At 44.7% G+C, this 17675-nt stretch overlaps 1 long non-coding RNA gene across 1 annotated transcript in view; it reads right to left on the reverse strand.

Annotated features, from left to right (window-relative positions):
• Nucleotides 1–1363: 1363 nt before the first annotated feature.
• Nucleotides 1364–17675, reverse strand: part of LOC138526259 (uncharacterized) — a 43911-nt gene continuing 27599 nt past the window's right edge. The window contains exon 2 of the long non-coding RNA XR_011283530.1: nucleotides 1364–1869. This is a non-coding gene — a long non-coding RNA (uncharacterized lncRNA). The remainder of the gene's footprint in view (nucleotides 1870–17675) is intronic.

Below are 17675 nucleotides of genomic sequence, written 5' to 3' on the forward strand. Positions count from 1 at the left end.
AATCTCATCACTCCCTACAAATTTGATAAATCACACCATTCAGATATATATATATTTTTTAATTATAATTAGGTTAATTGACACCATTAACCAAAAGAAAAGTACATTAAAAAATAAGTTAATAAATAGTTGATATATTTAATTACATGAAACGTAAAAATGATTATTATAAAAAACTAAATACATACTATAAAATTTACACATTTAATTAATTCACTAATATTAAGATACTCTTTCTTGGTCAATTGACAGATCTAATATACCAAATAGTATAACTTTAGAGTAGTTCTGGAAAAAAGATGGTCCCAAATTGATCTGTTAGCATACTTTTTAAGTCCATTACTAAATTAGTGCAGCCCTTGGTGTATATTCCTATTAGGTCAGGGCATAATGTTAATAAGTGACGTGCAGATTCAATATCTTTGTTGCAGATGCAGCAGAGTCTTTTGCCGTATGGAATATTCGCCTAGCCTCCGTGTCTTTTCAAGGTTGGCAATTGGTCAAATCGAATCCTCATAATGATGCGTCGAATTCTGCTGTCCCACAATTTTATTATATATTCAAAGGTGACTCCCCTCAGAAATCCTTGAGTACTATACTTTTGATATGAGGATTTGGTGGACAAATGGGCAATATTATTAACTATATCCCATTCAATAGCTTTTTTTAATCTGCTTTATTCCCAGGCCTACATTGGTTGAAGACTCAGCTATAAACCCTATATTTATATGGAATTTCCTTATGTCCATTAGCCATTTTCCCAATTCCCCAGTAGGGCCTTCCAAGTCCAGCTCTTTTCTAAAGAGGCCATATATGTTGTTGCTCTTTTCACTTAATTCAAGGATTTTCAGATAGTATATACTACATCAGATTTTGCAGGGGGCAGCATAGTTGTAAGTCCCTGTTCATTACAAATGGCCTCTACTGGAGTACTCGGGGAAACCTCAAGAATGTTAGGCCGGAGCTCACCTTCTAGTACCCTCAGCCAATCAAGTTTGTTATCCTGGAATATGTCTAAACCATATGCATGCATTAAAGATTTTAAGAAGCTCTTCCATCAAAAACTCACCATTGTATGATATGAAGTTTTTGGTTGCATAACGTTTTTTGTCACTTTGTTTGCAATATCATAAGCCTTCAATTTATAGTTAAATGTATCATAAATCGGTGTGGCAAGGTACATGTAGCGATTTACGGTTGCAATGGGAGTTCCATCAATTTTCCACACAAAGTTGTTTGATCTAATATCTTTCATACCATTGATAACCATTATTTTAGTTTTCCCCAAATTAATGCTTAATGAAGATTGTCCAGGCTTACAGCTCAGTCAGTCTTGATTCTATTAAAGACAAGGAGGCGAGCATTATGCTTTACTTCTTTATTACTGTCCCCAAAGCAATTTAAAGAAACTTTATATATAAGAAATTATTTATTTATTTATTTATTTATTTATTTAAACCTTGTAACATTTTGTTTCCTCCAAGGAGACTTGGAGGAGTAGTAAACAACATAAGGTTAACACGGTTTGAAAACATTTTCATAATACATCCAATCCTGAAAGAAAAATGTCTCTGGACTACTACCACCCATAGTCCACTGGGTCTTCTGTAGTCCTGTCTCCAGTACCTTAACCAATCCGGGCAAAGCTGCCCCTATAAGATAGTCTTGTCCCCTTCTCTACTCCTCTTTCTTTTGCCGCTAGTCTGTGCCTGAGAGTCTTTAACCGGTAACTTAAAACCATTGGAGCTCCATCTGCAACTGCGCATCACTCCAGAACTTCGGCTGTGCGTTGTCCTCTGACGAACTCCGCTATGCAACTTGTGACAATACGGATGCTTGACTGTACTCAAGACGTCTTCTGGTCATCTCCTGCAATAAATGGAGACGTGATTATAAGGGTGGGTCCTTACTTGACACATGGTCACCATAAGTAACATGATTGTCTTCTGTCCCGAGGGTGGGATATAATGCTCGCCTCCTTGTCTTTAATAGAATCAAGACTGCCTGAGCTGTAAGCCTGGACAATCTTCATTCTATGACAAGACGGAAGCGAGCATTATGCTTGTTCAAAGCTATGCATCACTCTGTTTGCAATCTGAGACACAGGGTTAAAATAGAAAGTTTTAAAAGTACATTCATTTGACCAATCGGCTGCTTTCATAATGTCCTGTAAGGGAACGCCTGCTGCAAATGCGCTGGATGCCATTGCGCCTCTCGCTGAATGTGCGCCAAATTGAGATAGATCTATCCCAGCCCACTGCATGACTTCTCTAACCCATCTTGCTATGGTGGCTGTCGCTACTGCATGGAAGGGTTTTCTACGCGCAATTAATTGCTGCGTTACTCCTGCGGGTCTAAGCAGTGCAGTGACTCTCTCATACTTTTTGATGCACTGCGCTACGCATAACTTTGCATTGTCTGGAAAGTATGGATAAGAAATCAGTGTCAAATCGGTTTTTGTCTTGTTAGTCACATTGAATGCAACCCGTTCGGGGTAGAACATTTTTCGATCTATTTCAAGGGCCTTGACATCCGACACTCTCCTACATGCTATGAGGCAGAGAAGCATAGCAAGCTTGCCAGACAACTGTGATCTAGAAAGGTCTTTGTTCTCTGGCCAGTCTGCGAATAGTTGAAAAACTTTGCGCACGTCCCATAGAAATGAATACTTGGCCTCGGGTGGCTTCCTTAACTTTATACCTCTTAATAGCCGGACCACGGCAGGGTGTTCTCCTATCGGGTGCCCCTCTAGCTTGTCATGTCCCGCTGAAATCGCGGATCTGTAGACTCCTATTGTCCTATAGGCACACCCGTCTTCGAATCTTTAGGCTAAGAAATTTAGCAAATGAACTAGAGGTGCAGAAACGGGATGAATACCGATGGACGTACAGTACGATTCCCATCGGTCCCAAGCGGCACCATAGCTCCTAATGGTGGAAGGCGCCCAGGAGCTCCTGATGCAATCTGCAGCAAGCTGCGAAATTCCTGGCAGCTCCCAACGTTGCCTGAAACCCGGCATGCTAGTAGGATGAGCGAGCCCTCCACTACGAGTGGGTGATACTGTCCGTCGGGGTTCTGTAGAATGTTCGTGTCGTGAGGAATCACTCTCGGAAAATCCGTAGAAAGTTCCATCACTACTGGAAACCACGGCTGGGACTTCCATAATGGGACTATGAGCACTAGCTCTGCTTGCTCTCTCCTCACTTTCGCTGCTGTCCTTGTCAACATGATGAATGGGGGAAAGGCATAGTGGAGAGCACCTGACCACTGCTGAAGGAACGCGTCCGTCCCTGCCGCCTCCGGGTCTATCCTCCAGCTGTAGAACTCGGGGAGCTGAGAATTGAGCCTGCTGGCGAATAAGTCGCGATGCAACGGCCCCCAAAGCTGTCGGTTGCGGTCGAAGATGCTCGGGAGAAGTCTCCAATCGCTGGAGTCTACCAGATAACGTGAATTCCAGTCCGCTATCGTATTCTGAACGGCTGCAAGTATTCTGCTGATACTGATATCTGTTGTTCCAAACAGTAATGCCAGAAGTCCTTGGCTAGTTCCGCGAGCCTCTTGGAGGACGTCCCTCCGAGTTTGTTCACATAGCGGACCGCTGAGATGTTGTCCATCTTGAGAAGGACACAGCAGGTCACCCTGTCTCTGGTGAATGCTTTCACTGTGAAGGAACCCGCCAAAAGCTCCAAGCAGTTTATGTGGAGTTTGAGCTCTGCTCGTGACCATTTCCCGCCTGTTTGCAGTCCTCCGCACCGGGCTCCCCAGCCTATTCTGCTGGCATCCGATTCTATCACCAGATCCGGAGTGTCTCCGAATATCGCCCTGCCATTCCAGGCCTCCATATTCTGTATCCACCACTGGAGCTCTGTAATGGCGTCTTGGTCTAGGGAAACCAATTGGTAATAACCCAGTCCGCCTCTCAAAAGTCTGATTTTTAATCTCTGCATGGCTCTGTAGTGTAGGGGCCCTGGAAATATTGCCTGAATAGAGGCTGCTAAGAGGGCCACTACGCGGGCCAGGTTGCGAAGGGAGATGACTCTCTTCACTAACACTGTCCTCAGCTCTTTCCGAATCTCTCGAACTTTCCGAGCTGGTGATTCTAGAGAGGCGTTTTTTGTGTCTATCACGAATCCCAGAAACTCTATTCGTTGAGCCGGATGCAAATCTAATTTTTCCTTGTTGATGATGAAGCCGAGGGAAGTTACTAGGTTGCTTACCCAGGCAGCTTGTTCCCGAAGGAGTGTTGCGCTCTGACCTAGAATCAGAATATCGTATAGGTAGATAATCATCCTTATTCCCCTTTCTCCGATAGCTGCCGCCACGGGCCTCATGAGCTTGGTGAAGGCCCAAGGGGCGGACGCTAGTCCGAAGGGAAGGCATGTGAATCTCCACATCTCTGCTCTCCATCTGAACCAAAGGTATTTTCGGTGATGTTCTGTGATAGGGATGGTAAGATAGGCATCTTTGAGATCTAGTCGGACCAGCCAGTCTCCCGTCCTGAGAAGATCGTGTAGAAGGTCAATCCCTTCCATCTTGAAGTGCCTGTATACCACCCATTCGTTCAGGCTTTTCAAGTTTATTACTGGCCTGACTTTGTCTCCTCTGTGTACCAGGAACATATTGCTGATGAATCCTGGATCGCTCAGCGTCTCTCGCTCTATCGCTCCTTTGATTGCTAAACTGTCTAACTCGCTGTGTAACAGTGTCTCCTCTCTCTGCGCCATATCGGAGTTGGCTCTACAGTTTGAGAGGGGGTACCGACAAACTCCAGAGTCAAGCCCGATACAGCTTGCAGGATCAACGCATCGCTGGATAAATCGCGCCATGCATGCAAAAAGTTGGCTGTCCTGCCCCCAATCTTGCGTGTTACTTTCTCTGTACTCACCAGTTGGGGCGTTTTGGTGCCTGTAGGCTCCTCTTCCTCTCCTGTTCCTTGGGAAGCGGCTGCGCGCTGGGAAGAAATTATCTTGTTGTCATGACTCCCAGTACTTGGATCTCGGGCCTTGGGGCCTTCTTTGATTGGGGAATCGACCGGACATCCGACCCCCTTGGCGCCTGGTCCCGGAAAAAACACGCCCGGGAAAATGTTTCCTGATGAAAGATTGGGCCTTCTCTAATGCGGAGTATGTGCCTACAAATTGGCTAATTTCTTTGGCAAACGCCTCTCCAAAGAGCATGCCCTTTGCGCCTTCCCCCGCCTCGTACGAGGCTAGGTCGCTTAGCTTGCTGTCGATTTTCAAAAGTACTCTGTGTCTCCTTTCTGATGAGAGGGCGCAATTCGCGTTCCCTAGAAGGCAGACTGCGCGTTGGGCCCAATTGGCCAATACCTGAGGATCTACTGGGGTGCCAGTATCGATCGCCCTTTCCGCCAAATCCATTATTTTAGCCAGGGGGCTGGAACGGTCTAAAAGCTTGTCTTGAGAGCCTCGCCAAGCTCTGTCCACCCCTTTTCTTATGTCTTTGGTGGTCTTCGTGACAAAGGTGACCATCTTAGGGTCCAGATCGGGAGTGTCCATGACTTTACCGGGCAATTCTGGCCTGGGGCATTCCACCCTCATTCTGGACCTGACCGCTCGGTCGAGTGGTTTTCTTATGTGGAGTGTCATATATTGGGCTACTCTGGGTGATGGTACCCAGTCCGTCAATCTTGGATGCCGGATCGCCTCCGGATCGAACATGTTTCCCAAGTTCTCTTCATCTGGAAATTCTACCGTCGGCTGGAGAGAGGGAAAATCTTCCTCCCCACTTTCTTCATCCGGTGTGTAACCGGCATCCAGTTCCTCCCCCACATTGTACACCCCTGGGGTCGGGGGTCGAGAGCCCGGCACTGTTGCCCTATTCAAGAAGGCTTCTTTTAGCCTGTTTACTGGGTCAACTGGCTCTTGGGGTCTTAAATTTACCCCTCCTGCTTGACTCGGGGGCGTCTTAGAGTCTGAACTCTTCCGAGTCTTCTTACAGCCCTTGGTATCAACCCTCTGCTCAGGGTGTCTTGCTGAGGTGCCCTCGCCAGGGCTGAGCGCCCTTTTCTTGGATTTCTCCTCTGCTCTCTGCGCATTCAGGATGGCCTCTAAGTGGTCAAGTCTCTGTGCAAGAGGAAACAATCCCTTGCGCCACAGCGTGCGAGAGCGAGTCTCCCAAGACCATCTTAAAACTCTGGGAGAGGTCTTGCTCATTGTGCGTGGGCTCTTCCACCCATTCCTCCAAACTCCATTCTGGGGTAGTAGACCTAGACCCCCTGGGCTCAGTATATTGTGCCATGTTTCCCAAAGGCTGGCTCCTCAGCTTTTTATTAACAAACTTTATTATTATTATTTTTTTTAATATATGCCCAGTTAGTGTGCCCTGTAATATGACCTCACCACCAACAAACGTATCTTTCTGCAGTCTGTGCGACCATGTGCAGTTTTCACTCCTAATAGGGGTGGGACCGCTGTGAAGGTCCGTGTGTGCTCACTGGAGCGAGTCCCTGTGATCAAAAAAAGTCTGCAGTGTCCGCTGCGGTCTTCTATCAAAAGGAAAAGCTTTGTTCGCTGCGCGCTCAACCGTATTCCAAATCGTCTGGAATGACGGTTATGCGCACGCAATGGCTTCTGCGGCGCGATCTGCGCCCGCCGGCTCCTGCTGAGTCCTAACCCCGCCGAGCGGGAGCCCGGCGGCTTATTCAGTTGCTGAAGAAGGAGAGAGGGCCGGGAGCCTAGCGCAAGTGCGTTCGCTCGTGGCTCCGGCCCTTCTCCTTAGTTTTTCCCGCTACCTGCCTGCCAATACCACAGACGTGGAGCGGAGACGCTCCTCAACGGTATACACGTGAGGGGATATGCTGTAATATTATTATTCAAATATAATCCGCGCGCGCTCACAACGCTGCACTACGCGCATAAAAACGCAATGAAATACACGCTAATGTAAATATGTAAACCTTATAATTAGACAATGAGATTACATCCCAATAATGCTAAGGCACTTATCTCTGTGAGGATCAGCAACAAAGAAAGAGGAGTAGAGAAGGGGACAAGACTATCTTATAGGGGCAGCTTTGCCCGGATTGGTTAAGGTACTGGAGACAGGACTACAGAAGATCCAGTGGACTATGGGTGGTAGTAGCCCAGAGACATTTTTCTTTCAGGATTGGATGTGTTATGAACATTTTTTCAAACCGTGTTAACCTTATGTTTATTACTCCTCCAAGTCTCCTTGGAGGAAACAAAATGTTACAAGGTTTTAAAAAAAAAAAAAAAATCTTATATATAAAGTTTCTTTAAATTGCTGTGGGGACAGTAATAAAGAAGTAAAGCATAATGCTCGCCTCTGTCTTGTCATAGAATTCCATTTTCCTTTGAGTAGTCTTGAAGAGCATTCAGACTTTGTTGTAGTCCTATGAGAGTACAGTCTAAAATGACTGTTTAATTCACAAAGGATAACCAGCTAGTGGAATGATTGCCTATTTTCGGGAGGAAATGTTGGCAATTGTTTAATGAGTCCTCTAGATCTGATACGTATAGGTTGAAGAGTACCAGGGCCAAGGTACACCCCTGCTTAAGGCCATAGTTCATAGGGATGGGATCCCCCATTAGACCATCCTGGTTGAATCTTACCTGGACCGATGTTTCAGAATATAATTCCATTATAAAATGCAGTGTAGTGGGATCCAATCCCCAACACTGTCGTTTCTGCCATAGCCTATTTCTGTCTACAGTGTCGAAAGCCTTGGTATAATCTCTCAAACAAATACATAAGGCTTTGCCTTTTTTGTAATGTGCAGATCGAATTAAATAGGTTAAACTCCATAGGTTAGCCAATGTGTTCATTCCCTGTCTAAATCCTATTTGATGTTTTTTCAATAAATTATTGGTAAAAGTACAATTATTAATTCTTTTAAAAAGAAATTGCCAGAAGATTTTAGAAAGGGAATCGGCCATTGCCAAAAGTCGATTATTTTCGGGTAGTCACCTAGGCACCTGTTTGTGAACCCGAACAAGAATGTACTTTTTTCCATGAAATTGGTATGTGTCCTGTGCTTAGTGTCTGAATAAAGATGTTTTCTTCTATAACTCTACACCATTCACTGGGGTTCGCTTTATATACTTTATTCGCCACTTTGTCTGGGCCTGGGGCTCTAGCGCCTCTCAGTTTTCTTTATACAAAATTAAATTTCTTCTGCATCATTGGCGAACTCATCGTCTAAGTTTTTCTTGGTTAGTTCTAATATTAATTACCCTAGTAGATGCACAATGGGAATTTAATTCTATGATATACTTTTCCCAATTTTCTGCAGAGATTGTTTTTATTTATTTATTTTATTACAAGTACCAAAGCATGCTGTTTGTAAATGGTCATAAATGTATGAGAGTTCATATGGCGCAATGTATTCTACATTAATCACCACTGGACTGGAACCATAGATTGCTTATGCTGTTTAAACCAATTTCTATAATCTGTCTTTAGTTTAGTTAAAGCCATTTTAGTAGGGTTATTAGGGAGCCTTTGTTTCTTTATATTAGACATGTTCCTTCTGAATTCCTTCTTTTTCAATGCTATTGCCATATTGTAGATTGTTCTGAGGTCTAATTCGATCATAGTTTCTTTTTTTTGTATTTTCACAGATCACATCGAAAATAATTCCAATTTTTTCAGAGTATTCACTAAGGTCTAGTTGGACAGTGTGAGAGAAGAACAAGTTACTTGCCAACTGTAACGTTCTTTCGACTGGATGTTCCTCCCACGTATTCCTCATCTTAGATATATTCATCAGCTTGCTGATTCTTTCGGAAATGTTTTCGCCAGAGGGCGCTGAGCTCGAGGCCGCGTAGCTTGGTCCCTCGTTAGCTGCCGTCTAGCATCAACGTCATCTGTCGTATAAAGGGCTCGAGCCGCGCCCCTTGGTTCAGTTCTGTTTTTTCAATGTTAATGGTCGCATCAGTTGTATTTTGTGTCGGCAGATGTCAGGCTCTTAAGGAAGTACAAGTGCAAAAAGCATAAGAACTGTGCAGAGGGGTAGGTTGGGAGGGTCAATGAGGAATACGTGGGAGGAACATCCAGTCGAATGAATGTTACAGTTGATAAGTAACTTGTTCTTCGAATGGATTGTGTCCTCCCACGTATTCCTCATCTTAGATAGACTCCCATAGCAGTTGTTATTTAGAGGAGGAGGGAGTACATTAGTTCTTCAATTATGCACAGAATGAAGGACGGCTTTTGCAAAAAGTCCTCCTTGGTAAGAAATGGTGTCTAAACAATAATGTTTTGCAAAAGTGTGCATTGATGACCAAGTGGCCGCAGCACAAATATCTTGCACTGGGAAGAGCCATGGAAGTTGCTATGCCCCTGCTTGAGTGAGCCCTTAAACCATCTGGAGGCTCCTTCCCAGCCAATTTGTAACATTCAGATATTGCTAGGATAATCCATCTGGATATAGTTTGTTTGGACACACCAAGGCCCAATTTGTGTCCAGCATACCCGACAAACAACTGATCTGTTTGTCTAAATCTTTCCAGTCTAGATATGTAGAAACTGAGAGCTCTTTTAGGGTCTAGCCTGTGAAATCTTTCCTCCTCTTTACTAGCGTGCAGAGGAGGATTAAAAGATGGTAAAGTGATTTTCTGTGACAGATGGAAATCCGAAACTATTTTAGGTAGGAAAAAAGGCTTGACCTTTAAAACAACATTATCTTTATGGAAAACCGTGTGAGGAGGCTTGCAAGAGAGCACCTGCAACTCACTCACCCTGCGGACTGAAGTTAGAGCCACTAGTAGAACCGTTTTTAAAGTTAGGAGTCTTAAAGGACAAGAATGTAAAGGCTCAAAAGGGGCACACATAAGAAACTTTCAAACTAAATGTAAATCCTGAATGGGAACTTGGAAAGGAGTAGGAAGGAACACATTTGTTAACCATTTAAGAAATTGGCTAACTAAAGGCATTTTGAAATATGAAACTTCTTCTGAGGAGCGCTTGAAGAAGGATAGCGCTGCCAAATATCCTTTAATAGTTCCAACTTGGAGCCCCGAGTTGGCTAAATGTAATAGAAAGGAAAGCGCCATGGGAGTGGTACATTGAAAAGGATCCACATTCTTATCCCTGCACCAGTTACTGAATTTCTTCCAACGACAATGGTATAACGATTTTGTTGCTGGCCTTCTGGCTGAAAGCAAAATCTCCATAACGTCTTCCGGGAGGTCCCAACCTTATATCTCAACCTCTCAGAAGCCAAGCGTGAAGTTTGAGTGTCTTGACCTCTGTATGGAGAACCCGACCTTCCTCTTGCGAGAGAAGATCCTCTCTTTGTGGAAGACGTATTGGAGGGCAGATAGATATGTGCAGAAGGTCCGGGTACCACGTTCTTCTGGCCCAGTCCGGGGCAATGAGGATCATGGTTTTCCTGAACTTTCTCAACCTCCTGATTACTTGAGGAATCACGGGGATTGGAGGAAACGCGTAAAGGAGTGGAAATATCCAGTCCACTACGAACGCGTCGCCTAGAGCTCCTCTCAGGGAAAATCCCTTGAGCGATACAGTTCACACTTGGCACCGGTCACGAACAGATCCACTTGAGGGGTTCCCCAAAGGGTGAAGATCTCCAGAAGGACTTCCTGAGCTAGTTCCCACTCGTGGGAGACTGTGCCCTGCCTGCTCAGAGGGTCCGCCGGTGTGTTTTGCTCTCCGGCTGGGTGAACTGCCGACAGAGAGATTCCTTCTTGCATTTCCCAGAACCAGAGTTGCATTGCCTCTCTGCACAGTGGGAGTGATCCTACGCCTCCTCGTTTGTTGAGGTAGTACATGGCCACTGTGTTGTCCGTCATTATCAGGACATTCTTTCCCTGTACAGAGGGCAGAAAGGCCTTCAGCGCCAGTCTGATTGCCCTCAGATGTGAAGTTTGGACTCCGATGGAGACCAACGACCGCTGATTGTCAGATCGTTGGTGTGGGCTCCCCACCCTGTGAGTGAGGTGTCCGTCACTACAGTTATCTTCGGTTATCTTCGGCCATGGTTGCCAAAAAGGTTCCCGTCTGAGGATATTTTCCTTGTGAGCCCACCAAAGGAGATCTTGAGCCACATTGGATGGGACTTGTAGAAGATCTGACATCTCCCCTGAAAACTGGGACCATTGAATCCTGAGGGCCCATTGAAGGGGTCTCATCCTCAGTCGAGCCTCTTGCACCAGAAAAATACAGGATGCCATGAGGCTTAGCAACCTTACGAAGTCGAACGCCGGTAGATATTGGGCATTCTGAAATGTTGTTACCATCTGCAGAATGTGGTGAGCTCTTTCCTCGGGAGGTGAGGCTTTCCCTGAGGTGGTATCCAGGACCGCTCCGATGAATTGGAGTCTTTGGCTCGGAATCATTTGTGACTTCTTGTTATTGAGGGAGAAGCCCAATTTGTGTAGGAAGTGACAGGCCATGGCCAGATGTTCTTGGGACAGTTTGGGTGAACTTGCCCTTATTGGCCAATCGTCCAGATAAGGGTAGATGTGAATCCCCTCTCTCCTGAGACTCGCTGCCACTACTGCCATTAGTTTGGTGAAGACCCTCGGGCGGAGGTCAGCCCAAATGGCAGAACTCGAAACTGATAGTGAGATCCGCCAATTGCGAACCTCAGGTACTTTCTGTTTTTGAGATGGATTGGCACATGAAAGTAAGCATCCTGAAGGTCCAATGAAACCAGCCAGTCCTGAAGCTGACAAGCCTGAAGGATCTGAGAAAGGGTCACCATCTTGAACATGTCCTTCCTGAGGAATTTGTTTAATTTCTCAAGTCCAAGATGGGTCTCAATTCTCCGTCCTTTTTGGGAATGAGAACATAAGGGGAGTACCAACCCTTGTTCCTCTCCGCTACAGGTACATGTTCTATTGCACCTTTCTCTAGCAGGGTTAAAATCTCCTGCACAAGGAGCGGGTCTGGAATGTTTACAGAGTTGGCTCCTGGTTGGTGATCTTGAGGCCTTTGATGAGAAGGAAGACAGTAACCATGGGTCACTATCTCTAGTGCCCAGGCATCCGACGTAATGCCCCGCCATTTGTCCAGATACCGAGTGATTCTGCCTCCCACCGGGGTCTTGTGGGTTAAGGCTTCAAAGTGGCTTTAAAGCGGCTGCAGCAGTGGCTGAGGAGGTAGTAGCCGCTGCTGTGTCTGATCTAGCACCTCTCCCTTTTCCACCACAAAAGGGTTTTCATTGTTGTCCCCTCTGACTGGCCTGCCCTCTCCCTTTTCCAAAAGAGGAATCAAGGCGAAAAGCGTGACTCTTCCAGGAAGATAACCCTGCCTAAAAGTGCTGTTGAGGTTGCCGTATAGCGGCGCTGAGTGACTTTGCTGCCGCTTTCGAGGTCTGCAGCTTCTCCAAGCTCTCGTCTGCCTTGCTGCCAAACAACCTCAAGCCGTCAAAGGGCATATTAAGTAACCTGGATTGAACATCAGATGCGAAACCAGATTTTCTTAGCCATGCGAATCTACGCAAGACTGCGCTAGATGCCATGGATCTGCTTATACTGTCTTGAGTCTCCAGTCCTGACTTGAGGCACTCCTCCATAGCCTCCTTCCCATCCTTTACTATCGCCAGGAAACCATCCCTCCCCTCACCCTCCGGATGTGATCAGCCGCTGCATCTAAACAGCTCCACAGGGTGTAAGTGAACCTAGCTAATGTACACGTCACATTAGTAGACTTCAGGGGCATACTACCAGAAGTAAAAGACTTCCTCGCCCAGGCATCAATCCTTTTATCGTCCCTGTCAGGGGGCATAGAGGGATAAGCCAACTGTCTATTCGGAGTTGCAGCTTGAATTACTAAACTTTCAGGCGAAGGATGCTTAGATAAATATTCTGGATCCGAGGGAGCAGGTCTATACTTCCTATACATTTCTTATTCACAGTTGGTAGAGATTCAGGTGTCTCCCAATTTGTCATAACTCTCTTTTGAAGAGCTTTGTGGAAGGGAAGGACTGGGTCTTTCTGAGGTCCTTCATCAATAATGTCTGTTAAGTCGTCCTGGACCTATCTTGGGGACACTGATTTCCACCCCATAAAATCTATCACTCTTCCTATACCCCGGTTCAGCATGGTCTGTGGGGTCAGGCCTTTCAAAATCTACCTCAGGTGAGGTATCTAGGCCACTGGCCGATTGTAGGCAGTCATAAAGGTCTGACATTTTTGAATTAGGATCTACCAGTTCCTCAGGGACTTCTCTTGTCCACCAGCTGATGTAATTTCCTCTTTGTTCCTCAAAAATAGCAGACATAGATTTTAAAAATTCCTGCCTGGGCTGAGGGTGGAAATTTTTTTCTGGTAAAGGTGGAACAGACCTAGCCTTAGCCATAGTTATCATCTTGGGAACCGGTATAAAAGATTCCCCAGATAAAGGCGTCGAAGGAATCGACACCGGCTCGACGTACTCAAAGGAATCTCCGAGGTCATCGAGGATTGCTTTAGTGTCGAGTAAGACTTCGACACTGAGGCCGAAGGTATCAACGCCATTTTTGGCTTTGGCGTCGTCGAAAGACGCGTCGAGTCGATAGTTGACTTCAACGATGAGGACGCCATTTTGTCCTCAGGCTACCTCGATTTATGCACCGAAGGTTTCTGTACAGTGTCATGAGGCGCTGGAGAATCATTGTCTGAGGACTCCCTTGAGATTTTGTCGGATTTAGTGTGAGACATTTTGGATTTCCCTCTGTCACCTTTAGAGTGGACAGGGGCATGCTCTTCATGCAGCTTTTTTGAGGGCGTCTGGCCGCCTTCTCAAATTTCTTTTGCATTGAAGCCGTAAAGGCCTCCCATTTCTTTGGGGAATCATGCTTTGAAGGACAAGAAATTAATCTTCTGTCGGGCGAGGAAGAAGAGGACGAAGATCTATGACGTCGCTTTTTTGATTTTTTCGAGGAAGAGGACTTCCTTGAGTGACTTTTCGACCTCGATTGCCTCGACTCATGACGAGATTTAGATTTCTATCTCGAGTCTTTTAGCCTTTTAGCTGACTTGAAAGACTCTTCCCCCACCGCTAGATTACCTTAGTGTTCCTTAAGAGCCTTGTTCGACATCACCTGACACAACACGCACTCGTTGACTCGGTGATCAGGACTAAGGCACCAAAGACAGTTGCGGTGAGGATCCGTAATGGACATCTTTCTTCCGCATTTGAGACACTTTTTAAAACCCGTCTTGGGTGTTGTCGGGGTTGTGGAAGAAGACATTTCTCGATGAGAAAAACTGACGTGCTGTTTTAGATACACGAAGCAGAAGCTCGGAAAAACAGAACTGAACGATCGGGCGCGGCTTGAACCCTTTATATGACGGATGACGTTGACGCTCGACGGTAGCCTTCGAGGGACCAAGCTACGCGGCCTCGAGCACAGTGCCCTCTGGTGAAAAAATTTCCGAAAGAAGCAGCAAGCTCACGAATATATCTAAGATGAGGAATACATGGGAGGACACAATCCATTCGAAGTAAGTCATTATCTGTTTGGTTTCTCTATTACATTTTTCAAAATGTTTATTTCCCCATATAATGCGATTGGCAGCATTGTTAGTACTATAGGTGCCTTGTAAATCATAACCACAGGAACTGACATTTTCAATTTACATGCACTATGAGCACTTGGGATATTCAAGATAAGATCGAAGTTATCTATGTACCTAAAGAAGTCCCCATGGAGCAGCATGCAATCAATCCAGGAGTAGTATTGGACATTATTCCATGTAAAAGAAAGTCTCTGAATTCTTCAGGTTAGTGTATAAGTACATTTGAAGTATATTCCAATTAGAAATAAAGTCTTCCCATTTATTAGTATCTCCATAGCTACAGGCCTCATTGAATTCGATGTCTAAAGTCACCACTTCATGTACATTTTTCTTGAAACAAACACAGCAGTCCTGTTCCAAGTTGATCGGCCTGGAGGGATACCTTTGGAAGTTAAGGTCACCCATTACTAGGTATGTGCCTCCCGGATTGATTAATAACCATTCGCTCAAAATGCGTTCCACATCAGAGATAATTTGTATAGTCATCCCATTAGCTAGAGGATCATATACATTGATCAATAGTGTCTTACCCTGGGGTAGTTTAGGTTTAATGGTTATAATTGCAGCTATAACGCGTTGGTTGGCCAAAGTAGGCTTAAATTCCACTAACGTGAGATCTTTTTCTGCTCCTATAATAAAGCCTCGATGTACTACCCCGATGCTTTAATAACGCGGGTCTCTGGACAATTTGGTATCCATCCAGACAATACTCGTGTTTCTTGGAGTAGGAACACATCAGAATCAAGTAACAGATTTTGATCAATGGGATTGGTTACAAATGAATTATAGGCCTGAGTATTCCAGGTACTTATCACTAAGGTTCTCATGGGGTACAATCACACCCCCTTTTGTACCTTTCCCTCTAAATGTGTCCATGATCCCTGTAATACCCTCTAAGGCCAGTGCAAGTTTTCCCATACTACCCTTCAGATCATTACTTTGAGTACTTTCTTGGCCCTTTGTCAACCCTTCTCCACTTACTGATTTCTTATTTATCTCCATTGGCCATTATAAGATTCCACTATTATTGGAGAAACAAAATATACAATGGCCCAGTTTGCATCATAATAATTAGGTGGAAGTTCTATTTGTAAGAGATCTTTGGTTGAGATAAGTTGCAATTTTGAAATGCTATGCAGTATCTCTAAAACACATTTGCGATTTAGAAATGCGCTATTATCAAAAGCTAGCACCTCATGTATTCTGATTTTATAACATGCAACAATTTGGAATTTGTCTTCTGCCATTTTTAACTCTGCTGCAGCATTTCTGTGGTAACTTGGTGTTACCTTTGTGTTCTCTGATGGTAAATTCGGTCTCTCCTTAGATAGATAAGCATCTAATGTTTCCTTTTGAGCCGTTTCCGTAGTTTGAATTTGGTTAGGACCGGGATAGCTGCAGACAAACTTTGGAAACAATTTGATTCATCGGTTAATGCAGGATATTGTGTTTCATTAACTAAATGGAAGCCTGGCGGGGGTTACAGTGTATGCTCATTCTTGGCTCCTCCTGTTTTAGTATTAATACGCTAACGTGTAAGTTCAGCTCTTCTCTGTTTTTGTACTGCCTTCTTGAACGACCCCGCTTTGTCGATGGAATCTCTTCAAGGCTGACCACCTCCAGGCTATTATCCTGTTCAACAGCCACAGTTCTATTCTTAGCTACAAGGGATTTTCCCTTAACCTCTTCTATAACCGCAAGCATACTGTCTTCAGTTAGGATTGTTTCTTTCCGGGTACTCGGTGCCACTAACCCAGTTAATGGCTTCACTTTCTTCAGACGCTCTTAGATCATTTATTAATTTGCGGGATTCTTGTGGGTGTGCTGCCAATACCACATCAACCAACTTAGTGAGGCCAGATTTCAACACCTGCTGATCTCTATATAAGTTGTGGTAAATAGAGAGAATAGTTTTCAGTATGATCAAAGTTTCAGCCAGTTCAGAGTTTTCGTCACTGGAAGAATCCATTGAACTGGCGTGAGGAAGTGTTGTATACTGGTAATAATGCATAGACACTTTGATATTCATACAATATCAGTAGATTTAGATAAATTAGACACATTTGCAATACCAATGATATTTCCGGATGGATTCGGGCATGGCATTTTAGATGCATGGAAATGTTCGCCTATAGATTCTCTTTGAAGGTTTAAACATAAATTGAGCAGCAAGTTACTGTACACCAGGTTAGACATTAGGGTTTCTCATGTACTGGTACGTTGTTGCTGTCTGCCGGCCTTTCTACTTGTGCCAGAGTTTCAAATGGTTTCATAAATGCAGTCATTTTACTTTGATCACTGCGTGGCTGGCACTGCGAGCGGGAGTCTTGCACCGTTGCTACAATGCCTAAAATGGCCATGGATAAATATCCTGCGTTATTTTATGCAGATGATGCTGTTTTATTGGCAACAACCCCTCCAGGCCTGGAAAAAGCGCTGGGAATATTTGCTGCTGTATGTAAAGAGTTGGAGCTGCATTTGAATATCCATAAATCGAAGACAATGGTATTCAAGCCCCAATTTGCGAAATCTAAACCCCTAGTGTTAAAGGTGAATGAAACCCAATTAGATCAAGTCAAAAATGTTGACTACCTAGGGATTCGCTTTCAAGAATCAGAGGGATGGACAGGCCAGGTGAAAAGATCCGTCATTACCCCCTTGTGGGGGGTCTATCCAGGCTTTCCATGCTAGTCATGGAAAAGGAGCTACCTCACCGGCATTAGATCTCTAAGGGAAACAGGCCGTTCTGGCTGCTTCATATGTGGTGGAATTATGGAGAACTGACAATGTGGCAAAATTATCATCTAGTGAACTAATATTTTTGAAAAGATCGGATTTGTTACCCAAAAGTACCCCGTTGGGACTGCTACTTCTGGAGCTCGAAATATCCCCACTAGCCACATCTATTGGCCCAGTTATTTACTGGTTAAGGCTTTGGAACCAGGAAGGGCTGTAGAAATACAGAGATGCTTTTATGCCATGTGTTTACATTGGATGGTGGGAAGACAATACACTGGTTATGTCACGTAAAAGAAACTCTCAATGAAATAGGAGGTGGTGATTTATGGGAAAATCCTCATAACCAGACGAGTGGAGTTAGGAGATGTTAAGCAAAGTTTGTATGCAGTACCCGTTGGGACCACTACACACAACTAGGACTACAGGTGT

The sequence above is a fragment of the Ambystoma mexicanum genome, chromosome 7p (assembly GCF_040938575.1).
Source record: "Ambystoma mexicanum isolate Mex_15411 chromosome 7p, UKY_AmexF1_1, whole genome shotgun sequence".
Taxonomy (NCBI): Eukaryota; Metazoa; Chordata; class Amphibia; order Caudata; family Ambystomatidae; genus Ambystoma; species Ambystoma mexicanum.